Raw genomic sequence first — 16,985 nt, 5'->3', positions numbered from 1 at the left:
AATACGTTCGGGTCACAGGTGACCCACCTTACCGGTTGTGGGTTAATTAACCTAACTCAAAATCTAATTTCTACACAAAATTCGCAAAATAATCGTATATTAGGTGGATCCGAATGTCACGTTTTTTTTTCAACAAGACCATACCAATATTTGACCCACCCGCTGCTAAAAAATCAAATCTATCAATAAAATTAATACTGATATAAATTAGTAAATTATGTGGATCCGAATGTAACGTTTTTTTTCAACAAGACCATACCAATATTTAACCCACCCGCTGCTAAAAAATCAAATCTATCAATAAAATTAATACTGATATAAAGTAGTAAATTATGTGGATCCGAATGTAACGTAAAAAGGGGATTGGAGGACGGGGTTTCAGGTAGAAGGTAAGAAAAGACATTTCAATCGTTAGAAACTGTTAATTCTTTAATTTTTGTTTAAACTATTAAATTTCCAATTTTATGGAATTAATGTAATGTGATTGGTTGTGAAACGATTGGAATTACCAGTGGTGCTGCGTAAATATACGAGTAGAGCATGGTTGATGACGTCAGAAAACGTGACGTCACATCGAAATTTCAAACTCATTTTTCGATCCGTTTTTCACTTTTCCGCACTTTTTTTTTATTTTTAACGGCTTATGTGAGCGATTTCACACGGGTAAAAAAAAAATTGACGATTTTTAAGCTTGATGTCTATTCTTAAATTATACCAAAATCGATTTGGAAAAATGGAGTCGTCTTTTTGACTCGTTCAACGCTATGCGAATACAGAAGGAATGCACACGATGCAGGAAGAGATGAAAGGAAAGCTTGCTTTGGCGGGAACCTTTACGCAGGAGTTATACGGTTGGCAAACCTACAAGATTTACCAATCGTATCCTTTTTTGGTTGGTTTTCGATGGGAAGAAAACGATTCAATTTCTTTTAAAGAAGAAGTTTATTCAATAAAGGATCTTGAAGAACTAAAACTATTACAATATTTTCTTATTACGTTAATTTTGGAATATTACTTAAATTACTACGATAAGACATTCCTCGAGTCTTCTCTTACACCGTGTGAATTAATGTGTGTCAAGTCTGTCATTAGTTCACAGGAATGCGTAATACTACCGGGAACAAGTGTTCATCCGGTAACTCTTCCCTCCTTAGATGAAAGATTCGGCTTGAGGGGAATTTTGCGAAGGACCGGAAAGTTTTAGGTTTTATCATGGATGGATACTATCCCTATAATAGCGAACGTGATAGCGTTTATTATGACTTTTAATTGCTGATTCCTGAATAGTATTTTCAACTAGTAGTATTTGTTGATTTAAAATTTCCTTTGTAGCTTTTTGATTCTCAATTAAATCGTTAATCGCTTTGTCATACCTTTGAGCATCTTCGTTGTCTAAATTGCCAGTAATCGACTTAATTATGTTGCCTACCCCATTAAAAGCACCACGTTTAGATCTAGTATTTGCTGTTAATTGCAAATGTTCGAGGTGATCGTCAAGTCGTTCTATTTTATATTGTAAAATCTGGTTAAAATTAATAATTCTTGCGCTTGCTTCGGTTGCCGAGAATAATTTTACGTTCTTTTTTAATTTGATTGCTTCTTCCAATATTCCTTTAATCGGAAACATATTAATTGTATTAAAATGTGTCTTAACATTAAAAGCTACTCCTAATCTAACTGGCAAAATTCCTATCTTATCCTTGACTTCAGCGATCTTCACTTCGCTGTGTATTAAGCATCCCATGGCAAGGAATCTGAAAAAATCATTTATCTTTGAAATTTTAAAAGGACCTTCAAACAGTTTAGACAATTTTCCTTTTCGTTTAGGACCGTCAATTTTAATATAAACCTCCTGACCTACATTTAAGTTTACGTTTTTTAGGTGTTCATTTCTCTGTTCTATTATTTTTTGCTTTTTGGTTTGAGTTTCTTGGCTAATTTTCTGGTATAATATCATGGATTCCTCTTTATTAATTTCATATAAAATACGCAAGTGTTCTAAAATTGTAGAATGCATTCGTTCTATTAAACTATTGGAATTTGCATTTCGAGGTGTACCAATGTGCATTTTTATTTTATGTTTCTCTAGTAGCTCTTTAACTATACTATTTGTAAATTCAGTACCAGAATCACAAACTATTTCGTTTGGAACTCGGTACATGCTAAAATACAAAAGTAATGCATCTGCAGTGTCAACTGCATTTTTACTATTTAGCGGTATTGCTTGGCCAAATTTAGAAAATGCATCTATTAACGTTAAAAATATTTGATTATTTGTGATTAGTTTTACTTAAATGGTAATTTTCAATTATTTCCTGCTGTTCTTCGGAATCAGTGATAACTAGCAAACGTTTTGTACATTTAATGATTTTAGGACCCTTATTAGTGAAATGTTTGATGTATATGTTACATAAAGATTTATAAAGTTCGTCGGATGAACAGTAAATGTAATGTGTTCCTTGAACCATATAGTTACGAATAAATTCGAAGATTTCATTTTCGTTATTATCCTTTGGAATTAATACTTTGTATATTTTCTTTCCATTGCTAAACGTGTATTCAAAAAATATTGAGTGTTTTTATTATCGATAGCGGTATCTTGTATCAGAATGGGATTTTCTGGTTCGAGATTTGTTTTGGAATGTCGTCGATATCATTCAACAAATTGTTTACGTCGTCCCCAACATTATTAGCAATACTAGATGTTTCCAAGGCATTAACATTTATACGAGAAAATGCATCAGCTACCGTGTTGTATTTATCTTTTTTATAAATGATTTCATAATTACATTCGTCCAATTTAATTTTCCATCTCGCCAATCGACTATTGGGTTCCTTTAGAGACAAGAGCCACACAAGTGGACGGTGATCGGTATAGATGAAAAATTTACTGCCGTACAAATATGGCCTGAAGTATTTTACAGCCCATACTATTCCTAACAATTCTTTATCAATTGTGGAATATCTAGTCTCTGTATCGGATAAATTTCTGCTAGCATAACTAACAGGTCTATCTGAACCCACTTTTCCCTGACTTAAGACAGCTCCTACAGCGACATTGCTCGCGTCAGTAGTTAGGATGAATGGCTTTCCGAAATCGGGGTATTGTAACACAGGGTCGTTAACTAAAATTTCTTTACATCGCGCAAAGCAATCCAAATATTCCTGATTTAAAACAATTTTGGCATTTTTCTTTAAACATTTAGTGAGCGGTTTTGTTAAACAAACAAAATTTTTAATAAATTTTCGGTAATAACCCATAAGGCCTAAAAAAGATTTCAATTCTTTGGTTGTTCTTGGGACAGGATATTTTTGGATGGCATCTACCTTTTGCGGATTTGGTTTTACTCCGTCTCTTGTAATTAAATGACCTAAATATGTGACCTCTTTTCGAAGGAATTCACATTTTTCCAATTGAATTTTTAAGTTTGCTGCTCGTAACCTGTCAAATACCTTTTTCAGTTTAACTAGATGTTCCTGTAAACGTGCTAAAAACAATAATGTCGTCAAGGTATACATGACAAATGTCTTCTTGCAATCCTCTTAAAACGTTATTCATGACGCGTTTAAAGGTTGCCGGAGCATTCTTCAAGCCAAAAGGCATACGAAGAAATTCGTAATGGCCTTGATTGGTAGAAAACGGCGTTTTCGGTACATCTGTTGGATGCATTTCTATTTGATGGTAACCCGACGCCAAATCGATCGTTGTAAAGTATTGTGATCTACCTAACTTATCCAAAATATCCGTGATATTTGGCAAGGAGTATTTATCGTCGATAGTGTTTTCATTGAGCTTACGGTAATCAATAACCATTCGATATTTTATTTGTCCATCTCTATTCGCTTTTTTTGGTACTAAGCAAACTGGGGAACTCCATGGACTGTTGCTATTTTGGATTATATTTTGATCAAGTAAATTTTGAATTTGAGACTTTATTTCCTTGTTTTGATCAAACGATTTACTATACGGTTTTTGACAGATGGGAATATCTTGTTTCATATTTAACTTATGTTTAATTTCGTTAGAAAACGTAAGGGGTATTGTCTCATCATGACAAATGTCTTTATATTCCAAACAAATATTTATGATTGATTTCTTTTCCTCGTTATTTAAATGATCCAGGCGCAATTTATTAAGGACATTATTCTTTTGTACTTCCTGAACGCTCATCTGGTTTAGTCGCATATCAGGGGATCCGGTTACTATTGGGCGCCCCTCAATAGAGGGCGATTGATTGTGTCCGAACATTCTCCCCGGCAAAGAAAGACGTTAATAATAACTGTTCTTTATAAAGAAGAAGAAAAAAATAAATCTAGATCAATTATCAGTAATAAAATAGATATGTCACAAACTAGCTCTCGAGAACTTCTCGTTTCCTGTAGTGGGTTTCCTAGTTAGGTCCACGGAGCGGCTCGCGTACCCAACTGTCCACGCACTACAGTTTTCTTGATAGGCCCTTTTCCGATGTATTAGTGTTGGTGGTGGTATCATTGAATAAGCTTTTATGTTAATTTAGTTTAGATCGAAAATGTTTTGTTAATCTTATGATTTAAAAATCTGCATTTTGCTTTTATATCCTAAATTAATAAAATTCGGCATATCGCTATAATTTAACATAACAAACATTTTATCTTAATCAACTTTTGTTGTACATTGCACTGAAAGACCACTTCACCTGCAACGGTTAACACACTTCTTGCGTTAACTTTGGTACTTTGAGGACATTTGACGTAAAACTTGATTATATTTCGTTTTATGACATCCAGACTTTAATTGCAAAAGATGGAATTTGAATTCAAAAATTTATCGTCAATTATACCTTACAGGGACACAATCCGGGGACACACTGTATAAAAAAAAACATCTGAACAAAGATTTTAAAAAGTAAAAATTATACGACGTAATCTATTCAACAACATCATTACGAAATTTGCCGAGGTGGTTAGCAGGTTCAATGAGAAATCGGAAATTATAAGATGTTAATAACGCTTACCCGTTTGTTAAACTAAAATATTCATCGAAGAATAAGAATCCAATTCAACGAATGTTATAACTAAATTGCTATAAGTTCAAATCGCACGTCTCGAATTTAAAACACACCAAAAACTTTAATTTCCTGGTTTCGCCCGATGCTTTTCTGTTCCAATCCCGTAACCGATTCCCTGATTTTTTCTTCATTTCTTCCCTGCTGCATCTACTCTAACTGCCACCTCGACACATTCCTGCCAGAACCGCCTACGTAGTATTTAGTCTGGACCCTCGGTTCTCAAGACGCAACTTCGTAATTAAATTACAAAGTTCTGCCTTTACAATGGTTCTTACTGTTTGCTACAATGTATTGCGTTTTATTTTTTAATCGCTTTCGAATCCCAAAATGCGGTTTGTTACAGATATAAAATAACATTGAATTGAAAGAACGAAAAAAAAAGTTACAATTGTGATTATTTACATCGGTAACGGACACAGTTTTGTTACCGGCCGCGTGAGGTACCCATTATTGGTTTTGACAGCTGCCACTTTGACAACACCGTCGTCTCCGGGAAAGATTTCGGTAATCCGTGCCAATTTCCAGTGTAGTGGAGGTGTTTGCTCAACACGTATGATAACCAGGTCCCCAATTGAAAGATTCTTCGTTGGCAAAGTCCACTTATCTTCCAACAACACGAGTCTCTCAACTTAAGGCCTTTTCTCAAGTGGCGATTGATTTTGCTGGACCAATATACACCATCTTCCACCGTACAAGAGGAGCGCGGTCTGTAAAATCTTATTTTTGTATATTTGTGTGTACGGCTTTGGTGGCCGATCAGCCATCATTGGTGCATACGACTTCGGATTACAACGAAAACATCTGAGACATCTGGAGAGGACTCTGAACAGCACACTTCTGGAGTGGAGAATCCAATAATGCTGCAGGACCAATGCTTGAAGGGTTCGTTGTCCCGGGTGAAGGTATTTTTTGTGAATGTCTTCCACAATTACTTCACTTAACCGATTGTTCTTTGGTAGCAAAACTGGATGCCAATGATCAAACGGTATAACAGCATTTTTTAACCGACCACCCACCCTGATTAAACCATCCCCATCAAGGAAGGGAGCTAGCTTTCGAAGGGGTTTAGCAGGCAGCTGATTGGTTTCAATTTGTTGAATTAATTTAGCGAACTCTTGTCGTTGGACATGAAAAATGATAGAAGTTAAAGCAGATTGGACTTCTTGTTGCGATAATGACAGATCTGGGAATTGATTACGCTTTTTGCGACAGTTGATGAATCTTTTGATGTATGAAAAAATGCGTTGAATTTTCTTAATCGAGGAAAATTTATTCAGAAGGTAATCAATACAGTTACTTTTAATTTCAACGTTATTGACAAGTTATACTTTAGTTTCAGGAATTGTATCACAAAACTCAAATTTATGAAGAAAGGGCGAAGGCCAATTTTCTGGTACATCTGAAAGCCATGGAGAGCCTTTCCACCACAGGTCAGATTTAATTAACTGGTCAGGAGAAAGGCCACGTGAACCACAGTCTGTCGGATTGCACGATGACAGAAGGTATCTCCAATGAGTAGCGGGTAAGATGTTTTGAATATATGTTACACGGTTGGCAACAAAAGTTTTCCACCGGCTTGGAGAAGCTGCAATCCATGATAGCGTGACTTGAGAATCCGACCACGCATAGATTTTCTGATATTGTCGAGAACATCAACAAGTAAAACCGCACTGCAAAGTTCGAGCTGTGGGATCGATAACTGTTTAAAAGGAGCTACACGAACTTTTGCATAAAGGAATGAAGTGGTGACCGATTTATCTTGACCTTGACATCTTAAAAATGCCATTGCGCAATACCCTTTCTGCGAGGCATCACAGAAAAGATGCAGCTGAATGGATTTTATCTTCTCAGGAACAATCCTTCGAGGTAACTTCCAGTGGGATAAATGAATTAAATTGGTTTTAAAAATTTTCCAATCTTGAGAAAGCGATAATGGAGGAGGATCATCCCAATTAACTTTTAGTTGCCACAACTGTTGCATAAATATTTTTGCCTGTAACGTGCAAGGAGTTAAGAACCCTAAGGGGTCATAAATACGTGCAATCTCCGATAATATGGAACGTTTGGTACAAGGAGCAGGACGAGAGGAATAAGAATATTGAAATTCATCTGAGGTTGGATTCCACTCAAGTCCAAGAACCTTGATATAACTTCCTTCGTCGTAATCCAATGATATTGGCGTAGATAGATCTGTGCTGGATACAGCTCTTAAAACCGTACTGGAATTGCTTGCCCATTTTCTCAATTCAAAAGCTCCCTCTTTCAACAAATTGATTAGTTCTTGTTGTAAATCAAGTGCTTCTTTAATGGACTGGGCTCTTGCGACAATATCATCGACATATACATGATTGCGCAATACAGAAGCAGCCATAGGATATTTATTGTCATAAATTTTGGCCAGTTCTAGCAAGGTACGTAGAGCCAGGAACGGAGCTGAGGCCACACCGTATGTCACTGTATTTAAAATATATTCTTGAATAGGCTCATCAGGATCAAACCGCCAAAAGATCTTTTGATATGATCGGTCAGAAGGTGAAATTAAGATCTGTCTATACATTTATTTAATGTCGCCGGTAAAAGCGTAAGTGAAACATCCAAATGCTAGTAAAACTTTAACAATGTCTTGTTGTAGCTTTGGGCCGATGCATCGAAAACCACTCTGAATTTGGATGAAGAATTATCTGACTGCATGATACAATGATGAGGTATATAATATGATTCTTTAGAAGGATTTTCTGATGCAGGACTTACTAACATGTGGTTTGATTGTAGATAATCTTGCATAAATTGGACATAATTGCTTCTTAAGGATGGATTTTTCAATAAACGGTGTTCGCGTGAGAGAAATCGTTTTATTGCAGTTTTGCTGGAATCACCAAGAACTGGTTCTGAATTTTTAAAAGGTAAGGATACCATAAATCTGCCAATAGGGGTGCGTTGGTAATTAGCCTTGAAATGAATTCCACATTTTTCTTCTAGTGAAGTGGGTTCTGTCTCGCCGCTTCTATTTCCCAAAATCTTTGAATCGACTTCTGAAGGGAAGAGTTAGTGGTAGATAAACAGGTCGAATTTGAAGTGGTTGTTGCAATAGATGTTTTTCCCATGATGATCCATCCAAAGACCGAATTCACAGCGATGGGTTCATGGGATCGGCCTTGGATACGGCCTTCGGTAAAGATTTGAGGGACTAATTCTGCGCCCAAAAGTAGGTCGACGGAAGGCAAGGTAGGACTATCTTCTTTGGGAGGATCTAGATGTTGCAAGTGAGTATACTTTGAGATTATGGATGAAATTGAGGGAGGATCAGAACAGATGTGATGAGTAAGGATAGCATTGAAATTAAAGGATGGATCGGACGAATGTAGAGGCTGAATTGAACAGTCGACAGATCCTTTATTGCATAATGAGGTCATGGAATTTAATCCTTGGATCTCTAAACATGAAGTATGCTTTCGTGGCAGACGTAATTTTTTAGCAAATCGTTCAGAAATAAAATTGGACATGCTTCCTGAGTCGATTAATCTTCCAAACTGATCCTTTATTCGGATGCAGGCAATTGGCAGAATAACTTGATGATAAGTTTCCTGAACGTGAGCAGGATTTTGATGAAATGAAGTTCCCACGTGAACCGTAGGAGATTTCGAACGAGCAATGTGTAAAGCAGTGTGATGTCTCTGCTTGCAAACACGACATGTACGTGTCGATGAACAATTTGGAGTAGCATGATGTTTGCTGAGGCAATTTCGACACAGATTATGTTCTCTGGCAATTGTTAACCTTTCTGTTGCAGATTTAGAATTAAAAATATTGCACCTGTATATCGGATGAGACTCTGGGCATAATAAGCACGTGGCAGGTTTGTTATTTACCGAAGTGGTCATCGAAGTGGTTTTCAGTGGTCATCGTAATCGATTTTTGATTGATGGATTTAGACCGGCCCAAAGAAGACTTTTCATTAGTTAATAAGACTGCTTCCAATGCATGGATTTTTCAATAAACGGTGTTCGCGTGAGAGAAATCGTTTTATTGCAGTTTTGCTGGAATTACCAAGAACTGGTTCTGAATTTTTAAAAGGTAAGGATACCATAAATCTGCCAATAGGGGTGCGTTGGGTTGGGTTAATAAATTAATTTTTGGATAGGATCTAAGGAAGTTTGTTTACCAAACGTCATGGATTCTTGTAACCGATTATAGAAACCGGTACGACGTAAAGAAAGTTTCCTAAGTTTTTCGCCCATAACGATGAATGCGAAAAATTATAAAAAAGAAAATATCTTAAGAAAAGAAAGGCTAGCGATTATGAAAGAAAAAGAAAAAATAATAACAATTCTGGTTGAACGAAAACCAACGAAAACCAATAATTATTCTGCGAGAGAAATAATCAGAAAAACAAAAAAAAAATAATAATTAATTCTGAGTGACGAAAAGGCGTAAAACGCAGAGAAATTGATGAAAAAGGAAAATAAAAATTCTTAGTGACATTAATTAATGTGGAAAATCCCAGCAACATAAATAATGAAAAAGACTGGTTCAAAATTTAAACGTGGTTTATGAAATAGCAAAATCAATTGTGAATCGATTTATAATAGGATAAGGCTCTTGTAAAATTCAATAAAAATCAAATCTCACCTCATAACTATCTTTAATTAGTCTTTCTCTTCTCTTCCTTCCCCGTCACAATGAATTTAATATAAATGTATTGGCGTAAATGGGTATAGGCGAACTGAGACCGTTCTGTTTGAAGTACAAAACCCGAGTATGTCTTGAACTTTACATCTTATTAACCCGTACAAAATGTGTACCATCTATTGGTACATTTTTAAATCACTCATAATAAATTACAAAACATAACTTGGGCGCCCCTCAAGAGAGGGCGATTGATCATGGAAATATCTAAATAATAATAACAAAGAATTATTAATGAACGAAGCAACGGATATAAATCCTTACCGTTTGTTTATGCCTTTTATAAGTGTAAATTCACCACCTAAACCTGTTTCCGAAAAAATTATTAATACATATACAGTGTGTCCCCGTAAGGTATAATTGACGATACATTTTTGAATTCAAATTCCATCTTTTGCAATTAAAGTCTGGATGTCATAAAACGAAATATAACCAAGTTTTACGTGAAAAATACCAAAGTTAAGGCAAGAAGTTTGTTAACCGTTGCAGGTAAAGTGGTCTTTCTGACCAATGTACAACAAAAGTTGATTAAGATAAAATGTTTGTTATGTTAAATTATGGCGACATGCCGAATTTTATTAATTTAGGATATACCAGCAAAATGCAGACTTTTAAATCATAAGATTAACAAAACATTTTCGAACTAAACTAAATTAATATAAAAGCTTATTCAATGATACCACCACCAACACTAACACATAATTCAGCCCTTTTCCGACATTGTTTATAACTTTTTCTAATATGTTCCAACGGAATTTCTCTAATAACAATTACAATTTTTTGTTTTAAAAGGTCTAAATTGTTATTAAAATTTTCAGTGTACACTTTTTGTTTCATATAATCTCAAAAATAAAAATCCATAATAGATAAATCCGGACTTCTTGGCAGCCATGGTTCATCACCTACTTCGATAGTGTGGTTAAATTTTGGTTATACGGCAATATTTTATTTTCTCGATACATTCTTTGTAAATGCGATTTACTTATACCCACTTGAACTGTCCTTCTTAACGACACCTTACCGTAATCCATTGCGTTCGTTACTGCAACAATCGACCCCGCATCATGTTCATCTAAAAACTTTTTTTCCTTCCTTTAATTTTCCACATTGCTCGTTTTCGAAAATTTTTTAACAACTCTCTTAATTGTTTTTTTTTTATCTACTAAAAATCAAAATTTTTCCTCAAATTACCTTAAAACTGCATTGTAACTAATGTTCCCCAATCCATAGCACTGCACTATAAATATTTTATGTTGTAATGTAAACATCATCATCAAATGACAATTGTTAGTTCACTCAGATCATTTGTTTTTATTGTTAAACGGAATATTAGAAAAATATTTTCATTCGACATATCGCTATAATTTAACATAACAAACATTTTATCTTAATCAACTTTTGTTGTACATTGTTCAGAAAGACCACTTTACCTGCAACGGTCAACAAACTTCATGCGTTAACTTTGGTACTTTGAGGATATTTGACGTAAAACTTGGTTATATTTCGTTTTATGACATCCAGACTTTAACTGCAAAAGATGAGATTTGAATTCAAAAATTTATCGTCAATTATACCTTACGGGGACACAATCCGGGGACACACTGTATATAATAATTATTAATTGACGGTAAATAATTGTCTCATGTTTATGTTTTCGTAAATTTAAAAAAACTTTTTAAACTTTCCTTTATTGAATAAACTTCTTCTTTAAAAGAAATTGAAGCGTTTTCTTTCCATCGAAAACCAACCAAAAAAGGATACGATTGGTAAACCTTGTAGGTTTGCCAACCGTATAACTCCTGCGTAAAGGTTCCCGCCAAAGGCGCCAAAGCAAGCTTCCTTTCCATCTCTTCCTGCATCGTGTGCGTTCCTTCTGTATTCGCATAGCGCTGAACGAGTCGAAAAGACGAGCTCCCTTTTTCCAAATCGATTTTGAAGTGGTGCTGTCGATATTGTTAAAGAAGAAAGACCGGAAGTATTCTTGAAGATTAAAAATAAAGAAATCAAAACCCGGGGTGAGTACAGTCAGCGCCCGCTTTATGTTTTATCTCTATGTCTTCGCTATGGGGACGATCATAGATAACTACAATAGGTGTATAACTATTAACAAACTGCTGGCTCAGCGTTTTTAGCGCCATCTATTGGCACGTGTCCCCTAACTAATCAATTATATATGCAGCGCTTTTTTTAAATTACATGTACTATTATTTTTTAATGTACACTGAGAAAAATGCTGTAAAATTTAGTTATATCACTGTAAAACTGTAATGAATGTATTGTACTTATAATTATTTGTTTAAAAACCATAGTAAAATATAAGTACAATAGATTTTAATTTTACGGTGATATAGCTATAAATTTCACAGCATTTTTCTAAGTGCATATGTTTTATAAGTTCAACTGCAATAAAAAATGAAAAGATTATATGAATTACCTTTTGTGAATAACATAAATTAACATTTTCTTTTCTATTATTTATTAATTCGACTTATTTTAATGTATTTAACGGGTTTGTACTGAAATTTTATTTTAATAAGAAAGTAGTATTAATTTAAAGTTTATCGGGATATATATTAAATGTATTCAATTAATACTGGAGGTGTTGGAACATATTTGGGTATACTCATAAGTAAAGTTAAAAAATAATACACCATAGTAAGTAAAAAAAATATTATTTAAATACATAAAAATATATACAATAAGCACCTTTTTACGATCTGCGTTTTTGTTGTAACTTATGAGCCTGATTACAAATAGGATCATTACGATATTTGGCGCGGATATCTTTGCCATTAAGAATTCTGTTTATACCGGTCGTCCAATTAAAACTACAAAAAATTAAAAATTCTTTTAAAATGTTGTTCACAACTTCTTCTGTATGTTCACAAACTGTGAAATTAAAGTTCACTTCATTTTTTAAATAATTATACAATGCGTAAAAAAAACCTTTTTTGAAACATACATTAGGTAGTACATGTATAATAATATTATATGAAGCATATAACCCTCGAATAAAATTTCTTGTGCAATACATCACTTTAGGAGCCAACGGTGCGGAATCTTTTTCTGACACCAAATCATGCCACTCTTGAACTTTGTTAGTTGTTAAAATATTCTGTTTACAAATTTCACATTTGTAAAAAGAGGCAATTTGTTTGGCAAGAAAGCCACTAATATAGCCTACTGCAATTTTGTCGGCATATGGCATATATGTTACTGTTGGAAATGAAGAAATTTGTATTGATTGAGGAGTACACTCTTCTTCTCCTACGTCAAATGAAAGGAACTGATTTACATTATTTAATAATTTTGTTCCATCTTCATTTTCACAATTGGCACCCAGTGAATGAGTACTAACGAAATTATTAATTAACAAAGTTTTAAAATTTCCAATAAAATTAACTGGGGCCGGATTGACGTTTCTTCCACTATGTTGTCTCATTTGTTCAAAGAAATTTTCTATTGGATCTTGGTTTAATAATCGTGTTTTTAAACTGGATATACCATATTTTTCTTGCAGATATTTGAAAATGCCCTCCAAACTATTTAACGTAACAATCCAGTTCTTGATGGATGGTGGTGTTGATCTGCTGCCTTTCTTATCTACAAATTTCATGGTAGACAACATTTTTTTAGCATTTTGCCAAAAAGACAGATGAGGCGATTTATTCGTTACTGCACAACATAATGGTATGTTTGTGTTTAGCGCTAACTGACTGGAATTGACACTATCGAATAGATCATTGAAAAATTTGATTGTGTACACAGTGTCCATTGCAGACTGGTCCAAAATTCGTCCATCTGCACTAGTTGTACCTGTGAAGTTCAAAATGCAATTATCATTCTATAAATATTACTAACAATGGCTAAATTGCTACCTGATCGTACAAATAGTGCCATTACAGAAGCTACTGTACAACTAAACGTTTGGCTAGCACACGACACTTTCATAACTCGTATTTTACCAGGAATTACGTGGTCATCCTTCAATTTTGGCATGGCACGAAATTCACTGGATGGATTGTCGATGTAATATGCATCCAATATGTGTTGCCATTTTGCAGTATATTGTTGACCTTTCAATAAATGTGGTGGATCTTAAACATGAAAATAGGTTTTGTCGTTTATTTTATAGCAATTATCACCACGCCATTCGGTACCTTGTCTGAGAGCATCTGGGGACGATACTGGTTGAATGCTGGCCCATATAAAATTTGAGGGGTTCTCTGCGGTGCAGCGTTCTATACGTGTTTGGCCGATTGTCCGACTTGTTTAACTTTTTAAAAAAATGTTGTGACACCTCCAAACTCAATTTTGATAAATTTTATATTTTGCGTTATTTGAAGTGGAAAATAGCAAGTATTCAAACGAAATAATATCGCGGCTTTTTGCTTTTTTTTCGCGGCGCGGCGCACAGAAGCGAATTAGTTAAAAATCTTGGCCAAAAAGATATTTTTGTCAATTTTTTACTTCAAAATTGGTGGAAATTAAAAAGTATCTATACAATTAACAAGGATGAAGTATTTTACGATATACTGCGATTTTATTTAATTGTATCTACCTATATTTTTATATACCTATAGGGTGGTCCGTTACTACTAGGACACAGAGGAACAGTGAATTCCTTACATTAAATTGTTACGATTTAACCCAATTTATGTTAGTCCAATTGTTAATAATAATGAAAATACAGATGATTAAAGTTAATACTTTATTTTCGCTTTTCTTTAAATATTTCGTTTTCTCTTGCATTATGACCATGAAAATTGATGCATTACCATTTTTTAAGACGATAAATAATAATTTGGTATTAGTTTTAATTTATCTTTCAGATGGCACTGCCTGCCTTAAAAAACTCTTTTAAAGTAGACATATCCTTTTCATCGTTAAAATTTTTGCAACTCACACAACTTGAAACAGTTTCTCAGACATTTTTACATAAATTTGGTATACCTACCAATCTTCTCTAAAGTTCTCCGTTTCCAAGATAATCACTGTTTAAAGCCACTTTGCAAACTTTAATTATGTTCAGTAAACATTGGTTGGCGTTGAAAAAGATTATTTGGTCAAACACTAGACTAACACCGTCAATTGGCATTAATACTAGAGTATTAATGCTAATCGACAGTGAAAATTATTAAAGAAAAACGAAAATAAAGTATAAACTTTACTCATCTGTATCTTCGTTATTATTAACAAGTAGACTGAGATAAATTGTAATAATTTAATGTAAGAAATTCACTGTTGCTCTGTGTTCCATTAGTAACGGACCAACCTGTATAAGACTTATGGTTAATAATTTTCAAGGAAAAAATCTTGCAAATAATAAATTAAATTGACACAATAACAACTTTTAATATTTAAACTAAAACTAGAACTAACACTAGACCTAGAACTAGAAATTTTCGGGTTAAGCCGTGCGTTTTTCGAAAAAATGTTTGACGTTTCGGATGCCATGTTGCAACCTTCTTCAGAAAGGTGTTCGAAGTGACGAATTCGTTTTAAAATTTGACAATAAATACATGAAAAGGTAATTAGTAACTAATTAGTGTCTAATTGTCAACCAAGTTGTTTTGTCAAATCCGGGTGGAGAAGGCTTCGTTGAGTTCACCAACATCTTCCATGTGCGGCTGAGTTCCCAGCCATCTTCTCTATTCATGTTATTCCCATGTCGATGAATCTCTATCGCCTCTCTCGTCAATCTTTGGAAGTAATGTCCGTTTCTTGCTAGCACTTTTAGTTTTTTCGAACTCTATGCTGTGTCCTCCTTTGTGGCAATGCTCTGCGACTGCAGATTGTTGGATCTTCCTTAGTCGGATGTCTCTTTCGTGTTCCTTGATGCGGCACTCGATGTTACGTCCAGTTTGGCCAACGTAATATTTCCCTCAACTGCAAGATAGCCGGTAGACTCCAGCTCCCTTTAATAGGGTTAGTTTGTCTTTGGCTATCGGAAGAGCGTTTTGTATTTTGCTGATCGTACCGTATCGTACCACGATATCATTTTTCTTCAGACGCCTCGCAATTCGCTCCATCATACCTGAAACATAAGGAAGGCAGATAAAACCGGCTAGTGTCGTACTTACCGAGTCATCCTTCTGTTTGTGTGGTTTGGTAGATCGTCGGATATCTCTCATCGTATAGCCGTTCTTCTGCAGCACATCTTCTAGGAATCTTTCTTCTTTTCTTAGGTTCTCTTTATCGCATATCCTCTCTGCTCGCTGGAATAAGGCTTGAATCACGGACCTCTTCTGTTGTGGGTGGTGGTGGGATGAAGCCTGCATGTACCTATTCGTATGTGTCTTCTTTCGATATACTCCCAGTTCCATGCCCCCATCTGTCTTCCTAGTGACTAACACATCCAGGAATGGCAACTGTATTGCATTTTCTGTTTCCATGGTAAATTTTATCATGGGGTGCTGTGAATTGAAGTGGTCTAGAAATTCCTGGAGTTGCTCTTTTCCATGTTGCCAGATCACGAAAGTGTCATCGACGTAACGGAGCCATAGCTTCGGTTTCCAAGGACTCTTCTTTAGCGCCTCCTCTTCAAACATCTCCATGTAAAAATTGGCTATCACAGGAGACAGAGGTGATCCCATGGCTGCTCCTTCGCATTGCTCGTAGAATTCCCCCAGTAATTATTATCATATCTATTATTACTACCGTAGGTTTTATCATTATTATCACAGTTCGAATTGTTATTGTAATTGTAGTTTCTTTGACTTCGCTCTGGTTTTTTATCGTGGTTGTAGTTATAGTTTAGTTTTGTATGCCCGTATCTTGCGGATATATTATTTATTATAATTTATGAATTTTTTACGTATTTCCGGGTGGTGCTTACAATTAGATATGTTATTCGAAATATTGATTTTGATATTTGGAGTGAACTTAATGGATCATCAAGCTTTTTCAATACAAATATGAATTTTTCACATAATGAGAGGGTGATTTGATTTCGATCCCACATTTTTATTTAATAATAATGAATTTTAATTGAAAGTCATTATTGAAAGTTATTGTCACTAATAAATATAATATTAATAAATACTAATAAATTATAAATAGAGTACAACACTATTTGCTTGGTCCGCTGTAAAAATGTGAATTTCGTTTCTGAATCCCTTGCTAACTTCAACGACATCCCATGTAGGACATGTGCAATAACACTCGAATATCCTTTAGCAGCGTAATTATTTGAGCTCTCATAATTAGTTCTAGTAGCTCTTTCATTAACGCAATTGCTAAATTACCGAA

The 16,985-nt window shown here is 34.6% G+C and overlaps 1 protein-coding gene across 5 annotated transcripts in view; it reads left to right on the top strand.

Moving 5' to 3' along the window:
• Positions 1-11,538: 11,538 nt before the first annotated feature.
• LOC111421684 (nucleolin-like) overlaps positions 11,539-16,985 on the top strand; it is a 376,547-nt gene continuing 371,100 nt past the window's right edge. For 3 of the 5 annotated variants that reach the window (XR_011642035.1, XR_011642036.1, XM_071200567.1), the window contains exon 1: positions 11,539-11,749. The gene's annotated coding sequence lies outside the window, so the exon portion shown is untranslated. The remainder of the gene's footprint in view (positions 11,750-16,985) is intronic. The other 2 variants (XR_011642037.1, XR_011642038.1) reach the window with 2 other exon arrangements.

The sequence above is a fragment of the Onthophagus taurus genome, chromosome 11, assembly GCF_036711975.1.
Source record: "Onthophagus taurus isolate NC chromosome 11, IU_Otau_3.0, whole genome shotgun sequence".
Classification (NCBI taxonomy): domain Eukaryota; kingdom Metazoa; phylum Arthropoda; class Insecta; order Coleoptera; family Scarabaeidae; genus Onthophagus; species Onthophagus taurus.
This window is presented reverse-complemented; position numbering and strand designations above follow the sequence as displayed.